General features: G+C 40.7%; 1 protein-coding gene across 1 annotated transcript in view; it reads right to left on the bottom strand.

The window, feature by feature from the left end:
* LOC117527468 (ras-related protein Rab-26-like) overlaps nucleotides 1-19,835 on the bottom strand; it is a 187,820-nt gene that overhangs the window by 127,303 nt on the left and 40,682 nt on the right. The gene's annotated exons all lie outside the window — the stretch shown is intronic.

Raw genomic sequence — 19,835 nt, forward strand, 5'->3', positions numbered from 1 at the left:
AAAGCTTCTCCCAGCAGGGTGAAGAGAGAATCGTTCTACTGCTGTTAAAAGCTTTTTCGTGGTTCTACATATGCACATCCAACATGGCAATCGCTCAGCTTTTTTTCACGTTGTGGAAACAGCCAGAGTGTGATGTATAGCAGTCTCTGCCCTCTGCCACTTCCGACGCGATGAGTCTGACGTCACGTTACTTGAAGCGTCCAAAGCGTGCAATATGAGATGCCCAGTCCAATAAGAGTTTTGTACACCAGAATCATCAATACGTATATCACAATAAAGACAATATCATGCTTTATAGAATAAGTCTAAAATCATTAGAACTGTTATTCAGATAAAGACAGTGGAGGTCATCTGACACATACAGAAATATACTGTAATTATCCGCTTTGTAGCTGCTGCAGAAGGTTTAGTGATAATATAATGCCCTCTTCAGCATCAGATTGGTTTGTTGATTTATAAATCACTCCAGGAGAATTGATTGTGATACATCTTGGTGAGATGGTTGGGTCTGGCCAAAATGTAAGTGGATGTGTAGATTTTATGTGTCTGGCCAAAATGTAGGTGGATGTGTAGATTTTATGTGTCTGGCCAAAATGTAGGTGGATGTGTAGATTTTATGTAATGTACTGCAAGGTAGGACTTCTTTTTACCATGATACTCTATTAAAATGTTGGGCCTATGTATCAGCATGATTAAAAACAAAAGTTGAACATTGTGAGGTCAGATATTTTAACAATGAACACTGTTTCAAATGTTTAATGTCATCGGGAACAAGTACTATAGTGATATATTTTCCGGTTGAGGTACTTGAAGTCAGAAAGTGCAGGAAATATAAAATGTATTTATAATTGAGAAGTAGAGTGTGCAACAAGAACCTGAAAATGTTGATTGGGCTCTAGGGATTGTACAGCAGATGAGAATGAGGTGATTAACAAGGCAGTTTTAACAAGTAAACTAATAAAAGGAGAAGACTAATGTGGAATAGAATCAATTAAATATGTGGGCAGATGCAAACAAACAACGTACAAGCTCGTGCACGTACTGACCCTGCTTTGACTGTAGCCTTTCCATAAATAATGCAGCTTTTCTTATTTTTTCATTGTTATGTAAGTATTGTTTATGAATCAAAACACTGTACTCATTCACTTTGGTTTTATTTTGTTTCAACATCAGACACGGTAAATCAACTAAAACCTTTTGACACAAAACACTTCACAACACAATAAGACCCCATTTAGCACAGCACATGATGTCCTCCTTTTGACAAGGACCCTAGAACAATGTTCCAAATAAAGTATTTTGCTAATATTTCTCAACAGTGTTCGCCATCTCTAATTTGCAGCAAAGAAAAGCTTGAATACAACCCCCAGCTAAAAACCCTATTCCAAAGGGCACCATTCAATTACAATCACCTACAATCCAAAAAAGTATGAAAACAGGATGAAACGGCCTACCTTGGCTTGCCTCAGAACAGGCTGGCTTATAAAGTGCAACCCACCCAAAAACGAAAGTAAGGAGCTGCGTCCTCAGCCAGAACTGTGACAAACACTGCTTCTACTTCACATATTTACCCCAATGGAGATCAAACGATCAAACACTTTTCAAGCTGTACTCACTAGGACTATCCCGTTTAAAGATGTCTGAACATGATTGAAGATGTTAAGACTACAGTTGTGACGATTTGGCAAATTGGGATGGAATTTTTTTAACAGTTTGAAAATTTCATCACGATTTCAGAACTGGTGTTGATGATGGCCGTAACTGTGTATACCAAGTCTGTACAAGACTGACAAAAATAGATCAAGGTGTTGCTATGATGCTTCATAACGTGCCCCGATTTGCTATTTGAGATGAAACTGGAAGGAACAGCGCTCTGTGGAATAACAGCATAAGCATTCTATCCATTCTTTCCCATTCTGTTGCACATTTTGTAATCACATCATGAGCGTCCTGTTCCTCCCTCTCGTTTCTGTGTAAAATTGTTGGCTCACACTCACAAGAAGACAGTTGCTCACTAAAGTTGCTGTCCAAAGCTCACAAGAAGGCAGTTGCTCACTAATGTTTTTGTCAAAGCTCACAAGAAGGCAATTGCTCGCCAAAGTTGTTGAGAGACCCTCACATAAAAGTGGTTGCTTGCTTAGTAAGCTGTGAGCTGAGATGGTCAACCCGAGCTTGGGACTAGAGGGCTGCATTGGGACTGGGTCCAGCCAAGTCCCCCCCGGAACCCAACACAAATCTTGCTGGAGCGGGTGGTCAGTACATCGCTGCGGATGGTAATGAGTGGCTAAAAATAAACACTGCGGGAACAGAAGCGACAAGATGACTCAGTCAACAAATGAGAATAGTGTAAAGTATGCATTTTCACATGCTACTTTCATCTTAAATAATTTAGCAGGAGTAGTGAACAGAGAGAGACACAGCAGAGGGAGTAACTGAACTGTCACATGAAACTGTCTTTAAACTAAATGAAACCACCACATAGTAATGCTATTCCTGATCAGTGTGTTGAAAGACATACAGGCTAGGAAATCGAAACAAACCATTACATGAATCTCTTTAATAATAGCCTAAATTATGTGTGTTTTTCCTACGAGACCGGAGTAGACACAAAATGAATGCATCTCTATTATTGTACGCGCATAAATTCTCAGTGTTTCATAGCTGTGGGTGGGCCTGGACAGGAACCTTGTGAGAACGAGCAGGAGTGTAACACACGTTACGTTGCGGGTGCGGGCAGTAATGGTCTGAAATTCGGAGCGGGTGGGGGCGAGATGGAGAAATTAGTCCCGCACAGGGCTCTACTTGGGACTTCTGTGCAAGTTGGCAGTGGAGAAATTCAGCAGTGCACATGGTACCAATATCAATCTTCAACCTTCTACAGGTAAATGCAATCCAGAATAGAGCTAAGAAGACCTTCCATATGCAACATTGTGAACATTGGTGTTCAGTAACACAGAGATGCATTAGTATGCCAAATGTGATCCGTGTCTCTTGAACCAGGGATATTTTATGGTCCTCTTTAAGACTGAGTGCACAAAGTAAATCATTAGACAAAGGAAGGTGGCACTGTGATGATTCATCTATTCTGGGCTGTACAGTGTGACCCACAGCAAGTGATTTTACAAACACAGAGTAAAATAAAATCTAAATGCACGCCATCAGTATATTTACGATGAGCTCATGAGGTACATATGAATGCGATGGAACCATCACGTGCCAATGTGATTTAGATGATCGCACGTTTTGTTCATGCAGACAGGAGCAGGGTGAGTCAGTCACTGAACAGTCACTGAAGTCAACAACTGCCATAAATCTCAATCAGGTAGAGTGTCACAATCATACGCTGTGTCGAACGGCTCAGAAAAACCACAAATCAAACCACCAGCTGGAAATAACAAGCAGGCTGGACACCTAACATTTTCTGAGACTGACTCACAACAGAGAGACATCACAGATCACAGACATACAATCAGTCCGAATGTCAGAAATTTGAAAAACACTTTTAAAAATAAACATATTACCAGATCTAAATGAATCACTCAATCCAGATCGCTTTAAATACTGAAGGTTTGTTTTTCCCTCTAGGGATTAAGCAGATATGAGCCATAAATGTTAAAACAATTTCTCTCACTAGTAATAATTTCTGAAAAGTATAAAGAAAATCTGAATATACATATAATCTCATTTTGGAGGAGGGAAATGAAGCCTGACACTGTGACTAAAGAGGAATGGAGGCTTAATATGCGAATCTCAGATCAGGTTGAGGAGCTTACATCACTGTGGGGATGATACCTGAAGGTGACACCAACTTCCACCCACTTGTGGTTTTGAAGTAGGAGAATATTCTTATAGTGACTCGGTTGTTCATGAAACTTGGGCGGGTGATGAACCTATTGTGAAAGAAATGCACACTGACACAATGATAATATGCAAATTAACTCGAAATGCAGGAAACCAAACCCACAACTATGTTCCTGTGAGGTAACAGTGCTAACCACCAAGCTGTCCAAAAAGTGGCCAGAAAGCTAACTGATAGCTGAACATAAAATTGAACATAAAACTAATAGATTAAAAAGCTGACAGAATCTAAAGTTAAATTTAAATATAATTGACTGTATATACTGTGAACTTCACAGTAACCTAAATATAAAGCTAAATGAGCATAAAAATACAAATGAATATGAAAAAGTATCAGAGTACAAAATGTACTTCAAGCTAACAGAATCTAAATGGAAATATTTAGCTGATTATATGGCTAGCGTAGCATAAAACTGAATATAAAGCTAATAGCCTAGAATGGTAACTCAAAACTAGCTGAATGTACACTAACTGAACTTAAACCTGAATCAAATGGTAATTGAACATAAAGTCATTGGATAAGAAAAACTAAATGAAAGGCTATTTGAACATAAGGTGATTGAATAAGAAAACTATCTGAAAGCTGACTAGATATACAAAAATCAATATAGTTAGCTGAATATACAGCTACCAGCATAAAACTAAAGTGAACAGACTAGAAACCCAACTCAAAATTAAGTAACCTAAAAATGACTAAATATTTGCTTAATGAACATAAAATTGCATATAAACCTGACGGACCAGAAACCTACCCTTACCAAAAAGTAGTATATGCAAGTATGTTTCAAGTATACTTCTAGTTTACTTTTTATATACTTATAAATACTATTTTTTGGTAAGTAGTAGCAATATTAAAATACAAAATGTAGTGAAATAGAGACTGATAATAACGAAACGGGGGTAAAACGTAATGAAATGGAGCAGACTGACCCATTGATTGAAATTTCATCTCTTGAACGCCAGATGGGGCACCTGCCCCTACAACATGTACTGAGCACATCTTTCTCTCTCTCACACACACACACACACACACACACACACACACACACACACACACACACACACACACACACACACACACACACACACACACACACACACACACACACACACAAAACAAAAGCCAAACAATTAAATAAAAGTACTTATCTGGAGTCACTCTGGATCACTTTGCTCCATTTTGTTTTATATAACAGCCGAGTGGATCCTTGTCATTTGATTGGTGCTTTGTATGTCACATGACATGGATTAATTCATCCCATTTGTGTTGCATTGCATTTAGAGTGCAGCTTGGTTCCATTTAGAGTGCAAATTTAGTCCCATACGTTTGGTACCATTGCACTCTGCACCCACACACAAAACAAATCCACTGTGCTGTCTGGCAGCTATTAGCAGGAAGAAAGAAAAGCTGGACTAATTTCTGCCATGATTTTTTTTTTCGCTGCACTGAGGACTTACACAGTCTTTTTTTGTTAGCACACGCACGCACAAGTGCCGACTAGGTTGCGTGTGTGCACGTGCAGGGGACGACTCTCCCAAGACATAATTTGATTGAGCTAACTGACGCTTCTAAGTCTTGTAAGACACACACACACAGACACAGACACACACACACACACAAAACAAATCCACTGTGCTGTCTGGAGGCTGTTAGCAGGAAGAAAGAAGAAAAGCTGGACTCATTTCTGACGTGATTTTTTTTTTTTTTTCACTGCACTGAGGATGTACACAATCGACCAAGCCGGTTATGTGTGTACATACATGTGTGAGCGGGAACAATGACAAAATGATTTGATTGAGCTAACTGACGCTGCTAATTCTTGTAACATATATACACACACACACACACAAACTCCATTGTGAGCCATCTGGATGCATGAAGAACTGTTCACATGAAATGCTGATGTGATTTTTGGCTGAACTGAGGAACTACACAAGTTAGTGCACAGCATCACTGGACTACACATTACAGTGGAACACCAAAATGTATGTCCCTTTTCTGTTGTTTATAAATTAATAAAATATCAAATGACAAGGATCTATTTTAGCCGTTATATAAAATAAAATATGAAAAAAATGAATGTTTTTACATTCTTTAAATTGAACGAATATTTCATGAGCTTCGCCTCGTTGAGTGGTATGTTCCAACTTTCACCTCATGAAATACCTGTACCATTGAAATCATAAACATTCATTATTTGTATAACATTTTACCCAATTTCCTGATTAGCAGTCCCCATTTCACTCCATTTCATATTTTAGTATGGCCTGATAGATAGATAGCCCAACATAAAGCTAAAGCTAGCAGACTAGCTAACTAAACATCACAAGCCTGACATTTAGCAAATCCAACATATAATAAAGCTAATGGATGAAAGGGCTAAGTCAAAGTTAACTGTGTCTAAAATTAAATAAATTTATGCTAACTGAATATAATGGAAATTGGACATAAAATAAACTGAATTTGAAGCCCAGCTAAATGTAACTAAAGGCTAACAAAAAAAACAAACAAAAAAAACAAAAACAAACAGTAACAACAAAAGCAGCAAATCTAAAAACAGATTATCTTTGCAAAATTCCATGATGGCTTGTTAGGCAGAACCTGGACCTACCAGAAATTTAATAAAAATCCACTCATAGCTTTATTGTCCACAGACAAACTCCTGATCAAATCCTCTTTCAACATATGAAGGTCAATAAAAATAATAAAACAAACAAACAAACAAACAAACAAAAACCTCCTGGCCAGATGTTAGAGCAATGTAAATAATAGAAATTTGATGAAATGACAGCTTCATAAACTGGCAAAAAAACATAAATAAGAGAAGAAATGCTTTTAAATGACAATTATGCAATTTTATTTATTAAATTCATTTCTGTAATCTTTGGAATTGACAAAATGTCCATGTCTGTCCGCAGATGCTTCAGAATTATTTTTTGAAAGTGTTGTTTTCCCAGAGTGCGCGGAGGCGAAACCTGTGATCGTCACCTCTGGGTAAAGGAGACATTACTGACAGCTGAGAGCGACTCCCTTGTTGCAGACTCACGCTGAGAAGTGCTGCATTTGTCTCCAGCACTGATTTTACCTCAAGAAACATCCTGAAGGATTCTCTCACTGGAATTCTAATGTGATGAAGAATCTTAGTTTTACTTCTTTTTCTTCTTCCACATTGGAAATAGTAGTAAGGTTCAAGTATCTACATGGTATCATTATGAACATCGTTGTTTTAAGGTGTGCCATAAGAGGAGATTTAAAATTACAAAAACATTTTCACCTACATGTTCCGTGGAGGCACATAGTGCTTTACACAGGAATGACTTTTAGACAACAGAGCAAATCTAGCTTCGAGTCTCCTATCTGCCTTCTGGCAAACTGTAGCTGAAATTTCAAGTTTTTTTTTTTTTTGAAAATCTTTCTCTCTTCTACTTGACTGTGAAGCTGCATAATTTGTATTGCAACAGACAAAGGTTGCAGTATCCCCAGTTTGTCCAATGAGGCACAGAAGTCAATAAATCCTTCAGAGTTGCCATGGGCAAGGGTGCCACCAGGGATTTTGGGACCCATGAAGAGATATTATATTGGGATCTACCACCATGGGCCAGACCACCACTAAAAATATATCACTATCCAGACATACCTGCAATATTCTCTGGGTAAGAAATGTGCTAAAGGCCATATTTTGCTGTTTAAATGTAATACTGCAGAATACTGACAGAAACTACCTGCAGTTGTGTATCATATCAGGAGACGCCATTATTACATTTGCCACGGGTGGAATAAAATCATCTGCGTTAATTTATTAATTTGTCTATCTGAATGTTAGTAGGATTGCATCAAAACTACTGCACAGATTTTGAAGAAAGTTTCACCACAGATAGATATTAGGCCATGGAAGAATCCATTAAATTTTGGAGGTGATCTGGATCTGGATTCTGGATCAAGTTTCACTTTATATAGTCTTTGAAGGATTATGTCAAAACTACTTCACAGATTCTCACCAAATTTGCACCACAGATAGATATTAGGACATGGAAGACTCCACTTTTGGAGGTAATCTGGATCTGGATTGCCGGGTGTCAGAAATCTCAGACTGCTCTTGTTTTAGTATGCATCAGCATTGCAGAGTCATATGGTACCTTGAAGATATGAATTTAACATTGGCAGTCACTTCAGTAGCTGTAGTACAGAGATGGATTTTCTGAAAAACATATGACATTTGAATCAAGCCCACCGCTTTGTGGTTAAGTGAAGGGTTTGTGAGAGGATCCTCGGTTGAGACCTCATTAGAGTGGAAAATAACTAAGGGTCATTAGGCAAGGTCCCAATTCCCCATGTTGGTCCCATTTTGCCGTTGAACACCTTGCATGGCAGCATGTCATGGTCTGCCTCAGAGTCCTGTTTTTAACCTAGTTGTATTTTGTGAGTTTTTCCCCCAGATGGCGCACTCAGAGCCGATTCACACCTGCTGTGCCTCACCACTCTTCACGGTATGAGCGGCTGATGAGCAGCTGGCTATTTAAACTCAGACTTTCAACTCACTGGTTGCCAGATACTTGACAATCATCTTTCTAGTGTTCCAGTCCTGCCTGGTGCTTTCCAAGACTTCTGACCTTGACCTCGTCTTCCTGCTGCTCCAATGCGCTAAGACAATGGAGCTTCTCACAGCGAAACTCGAGGTAACCTGGCTAGACACTATCCTGCGTGGCTCCTATGCTGCCCTGATCCCTGGCTCCCCATCTACCTGCATAGCAACATCACTCTGGAACTCTCCGGCTTTCAGCTCAGAGCGCGTGGCTCTGCTCCACTCCAGTTAAGTTCCTTCATGTCTCTGTGGGATTCCGCTCTCACTTATTCCTGCTTATGACTGTACATGTTAAAGAACTATTCCCAAGAACTGTATGAACTCTGACATTGAACTGTTAAGAACTTTTCAAGCTGTCAAGTCCTGCTTAATTGCACTGCGTCACAGACGAGTGGCACTTGACCTCTGACCTCAGAAGATAATTCATGAACTGTGAACGATTCCTGAACAGTAAACCCTTATTTCCTAAATGGAGAACATTATTTCCAGATCTGTGAACTGTTGAAGGCATCCTGTGTTACGAGTGCAATCACTCACCATCTTTCTCCTCCATTTTCCTAGTTCCTGGTCTCGGCTCTGTGTATCCCACCTGGTCCCTGGCTCTGAACCTCTCAAGATCTGTTTGTTTGCATAACTGCAAAATAATGCAGCACCCTAGTTTCCACTGCCATGAGCAGGCTGACTCTCCACTCTGCAGGCACCCCCAGCACTGCATTATTATTTCCCTTTTTGTAAATAAACATCTTTTTGTTCACAACCCGTTCTGTTCTTTGCTCCCAGCATTTGTGTCTATAGCCTGAACTGGTCCAGTCCCGCCTGGACCTCTAACCATAACACAGCATGCTGACATTGGTGTGAGTGTGTGTGAGACTAGGTGAATGTGATGCATCATTATAAACCACTCTGAGCTTCTGATTCAGAAGGAAAAGCACAATATCAATGCAGTTCATGTCTGCTAGTTTTGCCAGAAGGCGTACGGAAGACTGACGCCTCCATTTGATCCAATTTCTTAAACTAAAATCCTTTTCTGTGCCACTCCTCCATGAAGCTGCATAATTGCTGATGTAACAAGCAAAAATTACACTATGTCCAGTTTATCCAGTAACAACCACATAAACATTTAACCCCTTCATACTTGTCATGGGTGTCTTGGTGTCTTCCCTCATTACTCTCTCAGATTTTAACAACTGCCTACTTCAGACAGGTTTACCATACTGTTTGTCTTTCTTAATGATTGAGGTAAATGAAGTCCAGCCACATGAAAATGTTCATGTAACCTTGACCTCACTTGTTTAAATTTCTAGTATTTACATTTATGTATTTATATTTATATATCACACATAGCAAGAATGCACAGGAATCAGGCAGAATCAGCCGGAACAGGAAAAAAAATCCAAACCTCAAGGTGCAGTCGGGAGGGTCAGACAGCTGTGTCGGACTGCTGGATGACCATGAGGATTGTGGGCAGATCCAGTCTGGACTGAGTCATGCACACCGGCACAACCACAGCCCAGACGTTGTCGGACAACAGTACGGAAACATAGACTCACTCACTCACTAACCCACTCATACACCCATTCGCTCATCCACTTGCTCCCTTGTGCACACTGACCTCTGACCAGGACACTGCGGCGGCAGGATGGACATGCATGTCCCACATATGACAGACTGTCAGCACTGTGATCACAGACACAGCATGGTGATGGTGATGTGTTGAACACAGGGAGTGCATGGGAGAGCTGTGCTCTGCTCTGACCGGTCTGTTCACTGGTGCGCGGTGCACCGCAGGACTGCACCTGTTATGAAATATATTTATGCCACAGTGGATGGGGTATTTTTGAGCCGGTGTCATCAAGAAATGGACTGCATGGGAGAGCTGTGCTTCGCGCTGACCAGTCGGTTCACCGGTGCACGTCACACCACAGGACTGCGCCTGAAATAAGATATATTTATACCACAGAGGATGGGGTATTTTTGAGCTGGTGTCATCAAGAAACGGAATGCATGGGAGAGCTGTGTTCCACACATGACTGGTTGGTTCACCGGCGTGCTCCAGGACTGTGCCTAACATGAGATATATTTATGCTGTAGTGGATGGAGCATTTTTGAGCCGGCATCGCCAGCAAACGGAGTGCTCTGGACACGAAAGAAAGACATAGCAGTTGGTTCACCAGCGCACCGCAGGACTGGTAGAATTGACATTTTTGAGTTGGTGTTGTCAGCAAACGGCACAGCCATTATCCACCCTGCGCTGTGAAATGCATCTGAGGCTGTACCAGAAGTGAGTTCACATGCTTATTTATGGTGTCATGGGCTGGCGAAACAGTTCCAGCATCATTCCTCTGACAGAGTTAGATGGGAAATATGTCATAATCTGTGTATTACAGGAGTGACATCCCGTTCAGCTACATTGTGGGTGCCACGCTGATACTCTGACATGCACAATGATGCATGGACTCGCAGTGACAGATGGTGCTTTCGGTTTGATTGTGCAATGTTCAAATCCACTACACATGATAGATTCATGCCACATACATGTTGCATATTAACATATCCTTTGCACTTCCTGAATGGGATCCAGTGGAGATGCATCCACGTGGCATAAGCCGGACATGCTGGCAAGATCTGATGTGCCTGATCCATGTCGGGGTTCCCCCAACCGTGATCAGATTATTCCGACTGCTGTTGTGACACCATATCATATGTAGATTGCAGTGGGATTGCGCTCAGGCTGCACGTATGTTGCACTGATGTTGGTTGGGTGCCGTTGGTTTGCACAGTGAAAACACTCAAAGCAGCCGTGTAAATGGGCCTGCCCATGTAGACCGCTCTGAGACTGCAAGAATGAATTTGAAGACTCTGGCAGTAATAGGACTGGACCTATGTTGAGCACAGACGGACAGACAGATGGACGGGCGGAGACAGTCTTCACATGGCCATATTTGATGGCCCTGGGTAAAAATCACATTTGGTGAAATTATTCTGCTGGGTCACATATTATTACTGTTGCGTCAGTTGGGTTGAGGGTCCGGCAGCTGCTGACGACAAGTTTATTCAGTTTGTCACAGTGCAGAAAGAAATGGAGAAAATAAAGAGAACATTGCCGTGGGACATGTGTGTTTAATTTTTATTATAAATGTGTATAAGAAGAACTGGAACGGGAACTTTTTCACCTCAGGGAAAAAAAGACAAATTATCACCGTCAGCAAGGACAGTGGCAGAAATAATTTACACCTTCCTCCTGCCTTTCACTTCAGATGACCTTCTGACTGAAGGGAAAAATTATAGGTCACACAATCAAGCAGAGTATAGAAGTCCGTTGGCTTTTTTTTTTTTTTGTGAAATCACAGTCACCAGCCAGTCTGAACCTGATGAACTGAAGGTGCAGCTTTGTATTTTAGGATTTTAGCATTTTGGGAGTCGGATTCGATTTTTGCAAAAACCTGAAGACTTCAAAGCTTCATTAACTTCATTCGAACAAACCATATAAACAAATCAAGGCTTTATTTTTTATCAGACAGCATGTAATCAGAACAAGAAAAGAAGTCATTGATTTTGAATTAACCTCATGCATAATGCTTCTGATTTTAGCTGCAGGTTAGAGTCATCACTCATACGGGCAGCACAGTTTCTATGAGAACATAAAACTATTCATCATAAAAACTGACTCATACAGAAAGCTGTGTGTATGATGAGTACCCTGGTTCCCAATCTGGGGTCCTAGCCCCCCCCAGGGATACCAAAGCACATCGAGCACACAACACTACTGTATGCTCGGAGGGGTTGTCAGATTTAGAAGTGCACATCTATCTATAAAGCAGGATGGGTCTGGTGGTATGTGGCTCGCATATCTCTGGACTGTCCGATTGGCTGTAGCTTTCGGATATGGCTTGCACATGGCAATATGATAATTTTGGGATTCATTTTCAAACCTTTACTTTGAAGTCATCATCATGCCTTTATTTTGAAGTCATCATCATTATTATAGGGCACCGCAGTCTCGTTTGAACTCTGCGTGATATCCACAGGATTTGAACCACGTTACAGGAACCTCCGCTCCCATGGTGCAATATACACAGCATAACTTCACACGGACAAATGGTGTACTGTTTGTTTCCGGCTGCAATCACTGTACAGTGCGAAAAGTGGGTTTTTTTTTTCCAGTTCCCAGGAGGAGAAGGGGAGACGTGTCGGTAAGTGTTAGCCTACACAGCTAACCAGAGTACCTGTGTTGTCTCACCTGCCAAAACCGCCTCGACATGTTTGAACTCTGGGCCATATACAAACCGCACGCATGTCCACTTTCCCACCGCATCGTCACTTTTTCTTTGCTTTCCACTTTGTTTGCATGTAATTTGCCCAAAAACTCAGAGAAAATGCCATGTTTTTCCTCAGGAAGTAGAAAAATTACATCATATGCATCAGTTTTACCCACACTCACCACGAGCGCCACTAGCTTAGCTTATGGCAAGCTAAACGTGGACGCTCTTGTTATGGCTGAACAACTGTCCAGTTTCTGGAGATTCTGTGTTAGTACGCCTCCGCGGCCGACCATGCTTGATGAATTCCTGCCGCAAAAAGATGTTCCCAGATAATTGTGATATATTCAGCATTTTATATCGGATTATTCCACTGTTAAAGGAGATTTTTTTATGAACGAAGGGGACGCAGCCGGCGCGGTGCGGTGGGCACAGGAAAAACACCTCCGTGTTGATAACCATTTTGTAAAATCCAGGCGGCTTTGATGGTTTTCAGTGGAGTGAGTATATGAGAAATGTTTAACAGCTGGACATGTTGCCAACTTGTCCTTAAGGCTTCCAACAGAGGTGTTTTTCCTGTGGCGGAGCACGCAGCGGCTGCGAGCCGATGCTGCAATCGCCCCAAACGTCTTTCATTAAAAATCTCCTTTAACAGTGGAATATCGGATAAAATGCTGAAACCGACTTCTTCTGAACCTTCTCTGTTCTCTCTCACGACGTCCTGGATCAACAGAGCCTGAAATGTGGAGGTTTTCAGCTTGAAACAGGCTGACGACGGCGCCATGAGAGCGCTGTGCGACGTCTCGCACGTGGGAAGTCCTTAAAGCGACAGTGGTCACCTCAAAATCTCTCATCAGCCGTTAAAATTTTCATCGAAAAACCAGCTTAATTTTCGAACCGTGTCCACTTAAATGTGTCTCACAGGTTTAGAAAAAATTTGATCAAACAAAGCGCCAATCTCTCCTAGCAACTTCTAAGACAAAGGAATTCCGACGAGGGGCTGGACGACTCCTCCCACGAGTGCTCCAGGCGAATGACGTCACCGACAGGCGTGGAAAACTCACGCATGCGCACGAGGGTTTTCAAGCATGTCTGACGTAAAAACATATGAATGAAATCCATATAGTTTTTGAAAAAATAAAAAGGACCTATACTTTATTGACAGCCCTCGTATCTCATCTAAATCAATTCTAAAATTTACCAGTAATAAAATTATAAAGATAACTGAAGTTTTAAGAGTGGCCGTACGAAATATTTAAGAAACTAAAAATTTATGAGCAACTTCACCTGCTATCGCTCAAGCACATTGTAAACATTGACATGATGGAGCTTGATGCGGAAAAGTTCAGAACTCAACGATTGGAATGGTTTGATTACCATTTAAAGTTTGCAATGAAAGATTTGGGTGTTAACTTTGTGTTAAAGTCAGACTGTGGCAAAAGTAGTCCGGCGAGTTCAATCTGTGGGGTGCGAGCTGTCCACAATTCCAAAATAGCAGAGATGTGGGTCCAATTGACAGTGGCACTCTGAGCAGGGTGTATTTTACCCTTTAGCGTCCACCCTCAAACGAGACTGCGGTACCCAGTTTACCAAGGGGCTACAAAGATCATCGACAAAGATGAATCACTCTCTGCCTTAAAACAGATGCCTATCTCTAACGCGCTGACAGGGGAGAGACAGAAGAAATAAATTAAAGAAGTAAATAATATACAAACACTGCGAGCCACAGACACACAGACACACAGACGCTTCTTGTTTTATTATCACAAGGCAGGACACGCTCACGTGCCAGCTTTAGCAAAGATCATTAACAAAGCTCCCACATTTCCAAACAAATACATACTTCCTATGGGCACTGAACTAATTACATAAAATCATAATAACTCACTTGCTGCACAGTCAAAATAATAATTGTTTTCCTTTGGATGTGTGTGTTTTTGGGTTGAATAATTAAAAGTACATGTGTGTAAAAGATAGGTTTTTGCCAAAATATAAACAAAAACTGGAATGAACCCTCACTTTCATTATTTTGTGGTGTGTGTGTGTATGTGTGTGTGTGTGTCTACATCAAGGATCAGGGCGTGGACCCCTTTTCAAAATGTATAATAGGGCAAAGACAAGGAACACTGGAAGCAGGCTAACCAACATGCCTCAAAACACACGGGTTATCAAACTGTCAGGAGTCTTTTCAGTCACAAGTGAATAAGGATCAGGGCAAAAGGTAAAAAACAAACAAACAACAACAACAACAACAAAAACAAGGCAGTCCACAATAAATAAATAAATCCAGCATCCTTGAGATGTTAATCACAATTCAGGAATGAAGATATTTTACAATGATAACATAGGAATTGCTAAACGCTAATATAATCGCTGACAGGCGGAGAACTAAGCTGCTGTGTCCTGTCACATTCAACAAAACACAGAAATCAATATACTGCAAAGATAATGCAGGAGCCTCGGAAAACTAATAACCACTGGGAGCATGTTGAGAAAATAGGTAGCACAGGGAACACTCAGCATGACAGCACACAAGTCTGTCAGACAAACTCAGACATCAAACTACACACAGCCACAGCCAACATGGAAATAACTGGAGCACTGATTCCTGCAGAAGATAAAGATGTGGTGGGGTAATATATCTTATGATCCTCACTGACATTTGTGTCATATCCCTTTGAGTTGATTTTCTCACCTGTATTACAGGTATGTCGCCACTTGGCGGGGGGTGGGGGGGGGTGGGGGTGTATGGGTAAGGAAGGAGACAGGAAGTGTAGGCGTGTCCGACCTGGATCCCTGCTACTTAGACAGCGACCTGTTCTGGCTTCATGCAGTGAGTTGCTGGTTGTCGTTTTATTTTATTTAAATCATTTATTTGTTAGAATTTCTTTGTTTTATGTTAATGTATTGTATTGTTTTATGGTCAAATGTGATATTTTTGTTTTTTCTTTTAGCCATGTGCCAAAAGGACACTGGAGAAGGAGGGAGTGTGGTTATATATATATATATATATATATATATATATATATATATATATATATATATATATATATTTGTTACCAGGTATGCACATTTATTTTATTGTTCTGTCATATGTTATTGTTATATATGTCTCTTTGACCTGCTCTGGCCTATTGTTCCGATTGTCTTCTCCAGCATGTCTTGGTCAACCAAGGAAAAGACATTTTGCCTGGAGGCCTATTTCACCAACAAATCATACCATTTGGAGCATATTTTGGAAAGAACATGACTTTTATGCAAAGAGACCAAGATAACTGAAACTTTGTCAGATGATCGTACACAGACTGACATTTCTTCAAATTTGCTGGACCTTTGTAGGATTTATTAAACTTTTTATGGATTCTGGATTTTTCACTGCTGTATACAGGAATAAGCCTGAAAGGAGTAAAACGTCTGTTTGATGGTCCGGAAAGTCAAAAGTAGCACAAATCAGATTAAAACCACTACAAATGCATATGTCAGAATCTTTCATTAAAATTTAATTTCATGTAATATTTTCATGGTTTTTAGATGGATTGTATATGTTTTTAATAGGTCTACATGCAGGCTGTAGAACGCGCAATAGTGTTTAGGGTTTCAGGGTTCAGTATTAGAGGGAGTATTTTTGCTTTTAAAGTCAGTCATGTCCTTTGGATGAACACTAGTGTTCATGCTTAGGACCTCTTATCTATGGGTCCAACTTGATTGTGCACGGCAATGGACACACCCCAGTAAACTGCATTGGCTTGCGGGCCCTAAAGTACGTAAGGGTAGCATACAGAGAGATTATCTGTGATGAGTTTGCTTTGCTCCCATATCAATGCATGAAGACTGGAAACTTCCAGAATGGACTATTAAATAGATAAAACAATGACTTCAACATTATTCCCATAAAAATAAAAAATTAATAAAATTTATGTGGCTAATGACTTTTTTGAAGAAAGAACTTATCAGAAGTTTTTATACCAAATTGTTGGTTGCATCATCAACTGAACGATTATTACCGCTGCACTAATACCCCCCCCCCCCCGTATCATCAACTGAATGATTCTTACATTTATCTGCTGCACCTAATGCACACCCCCTCACCCTCCCCCCAAAAAATTTAATTTCATGTGGTTAATGGATTCTTTTTTTTAAGAAACAGACTTTTCAGAAGTATTTAAACCAAATTAGATGGTTGCATCATCAACTGAAGGATTTTTACTGTTGTACTAATACCCCGTGTCATGATTGGGGTTTGTGGGGAGTATGTTTGTGTTTTTACTTTATTTTGTCACTGCTGGATTTCTGTCACTGTCATGTTTGTTTGGGGTTTTGGTGGAGGAACTTTTCTTGTCTGCTGTCTCCTGCTTGGCATCCCATCCCTGTCCTCCTGCTTGCCTCGCCCCTTTCCAGATCCTAACACACACCTGTCTTGCATTTTGTTATAATCACTCTCTCCAGTTAAGTCACACCTTTCATTCTGCCTGGTTGTGAGATTGTTGAACCTTGAGCCACATTTCTTCTGAGCATTTTGTTTCTAATAGAGCTTACTTACTGTTTTTTTTTTTTTTTTTTTTTACCTGTCTGCCTGTGTTTGACTGAAGAAAAGGACTTTTTAGAAACATTTATATTAAATCTGGTGGCTGCATTATCAACTGAACAATTCTTCCACTTATCTGTTGCACTAATACACCCCCACCACCCCGCAAAAAATTTAAATTTCATGTGGTTAATGGCTTTTTTAAGAAGAAAAAGAAACATTTATATCAAATTAGCTGGTTGCATCATCAACTGAACGATTACCCCTGCACTAACACCCCCCATATCATCAACTGAATGATTCTTATGCTTATCTGCTGCACTATGATGAAGTTCACATAGGAACATATTAGGAAAGCATATAGAACTCTGGAGTAAAAACTCACTTAGAAAAACACAGAGAATTCCATTTTACTATGAAACACTCACACTGGACAACACCATGAATGATAACTAGAAACACGTTGAGAATTAACCCCACTAGAAATCACTGGGAGTACTCCCTCTGGAAGACTAAACACAAAGAGAGTGTGGGATGAAACCATTATTATCTGGCAGAGAACACCAGGCCAGAGGTGCCTTTAAAAAGATGCTCAAAGGAGCAATGAGGAAACCATGACAACAGATTACAATCATGTCAAGAAGGATTTGACTGGGGTGCCGTAGTGGAGTCAGTGTCCTGCTAAGAACCTATCCAAAAGAGCAACACATCAAGCATATGCACACACACCTACCTTATCAACACAAACAAATATTCAAATTAATGTTACTAGATAGAGTAGTTATTCAGAATTGCTTATTTTTGTATTTGTAAATAATAGAGGAACAATTATAAAATTTTGAATACTTTAATTTAATTTTATTATATTTTTGTCATGGCAGGGGATGTAGTACCTATTTCCCAAGGCTATTATTACAACAAAAAGCCAATAACACAAGGAGGCTAATACAGTGCCCTCCAAATGTATTGGGCCCTTTGGTATTTTATACATTTTAATTTGTTTATGCCATTTCATATGCAAAAAGTTAGTAAGGCTTCTGAATAATATAACTAATAGGCCATGATACATGCCCCTCTAAAGCTCTGTTTCGTGCGATACACGGGAGCAACTTTATTCTTGAATGGAAATTCAAAAAAATAATACTGTTATTCAGTTTATCCCACATCAAAAAGCTGCTAACAAAAGGATGAAAACAAATAAATTCAACATTTATTTTCACTTCCGCAGCCAAGCCTATCACCCAACCAATCAGAGATATCGTATTAGGGGAGGTGATGGTCTAGTGGTTAAGGCTTGGGCTTGAGACCAGAAGCTCCTCGGTTCAATTCCCAGCCTGACTGGAAAATCACCAAGGGCTCTTGTGCAAGGTCTTTAATCCCCTAGTTGCTCCCGGTGTGTAGTATGACAGCACCCTGACATTGAGGTGAATGTGATGCATTATTTGTAAAGCACTTTGAGCATCTGATGCAGATGGAAAAGCGCTATACGAGGTCTGTTAGAAAAGTATCGGACCTTTTTATTTTTTGCAAAAACCTGATGGATTTGAATCATGTGTGCTTGCATTAGCCAACCTTAAACCTTCGTGCACATGCGTGAACTTTTTCACGCCTATCGATTGTGTCATTTGCTGACAAGCAGCCTTTGTGTGAGGACATTGCAAGGAAAATGGCGAAATGACTGGAGCAGCACTGCATCAAATTTTGCCAGAAACTGGGCGACAGCCAGGTGGAAACCATTCGGAAGATTCAGATGGCTTTCGGTGACGAACCTATGGGCATCACACAGATTAAGGAGCAGTACAACCGGTTTAAAGACGGCCGCACAAAGGTGGAGAGCGTGCCACGCTTCAGTCGGCCATCAGCATGCTGAAGTGACCAGATCATTTCCAAAGTGAACGCTGTGGTGATGCGGGACCGTCGTGTGACTATCCGAGAAACTGCGGAAGAGGTGGACATCAGCACTTTTTCGGCACATGCCACTGTGACAGAAAATTTGGCCATGAAAAGAGTGGCTGCGAAATTCGTGCCGAAGCTGACGGCGGAGCAAAAGCGCCTTCGTGTTGAAGCCTCACAGGACATGCTGGACTCTGAAAAAAGATGCCCACCTCTTCCACAATTTCTCAGATATTCACACGACTGAAAGCCACCGAAAGCCGTCTGAATCTTCCCAATGGTTTCCACCTGGCTGTTGCCCAGTTTCTGGCAAAATTTGATTCAGTAGCGCTGCTCCAGTCGTTACGCCATTTTCCTTGCAATGAAAATCCACCGAGAGCGCTACACACGTCCTCACACAAAGGCTGCTTACAAGCAAATGACACAATCGACAGGCATGAAAATGTTCATGCATGTGCACGAAGGTTCAAGGTTGGCTCATGCACGCACACGTGATTCAAATCCATCAGGTTTTTGCAAAAACTAAATAGGTCCGATACTTTTCTAACAGAACTCGTAAATGCAGTCCATTTATTAGACAAAATTATGTAGTAGACCAGTCACAATCGCCGTACTATCGTGCTGAGATAGTAGGAAACTGGCTGACTGGCATGGGCTTGTTGGATTACAATATGTTTTTTGTCCAATCATTTTATATAAAATTAATGACAAAAATGT

The sequence above is a fragment of the Thalassophryne amazonica genome, chromosome 16 (genome assembly GCF_902500255.1).
Source record: "Thalassophryne amazonica chromosome 16, fThaAma1.1, whole genome shotgun sequence".
Lineage (NCBI taxonomy): Eukaryota > Metazoa > Chordata > Actinopteri > Batrachoidiformes > Batrachoididae > Thalassophryne > Thalassophryne amazonica.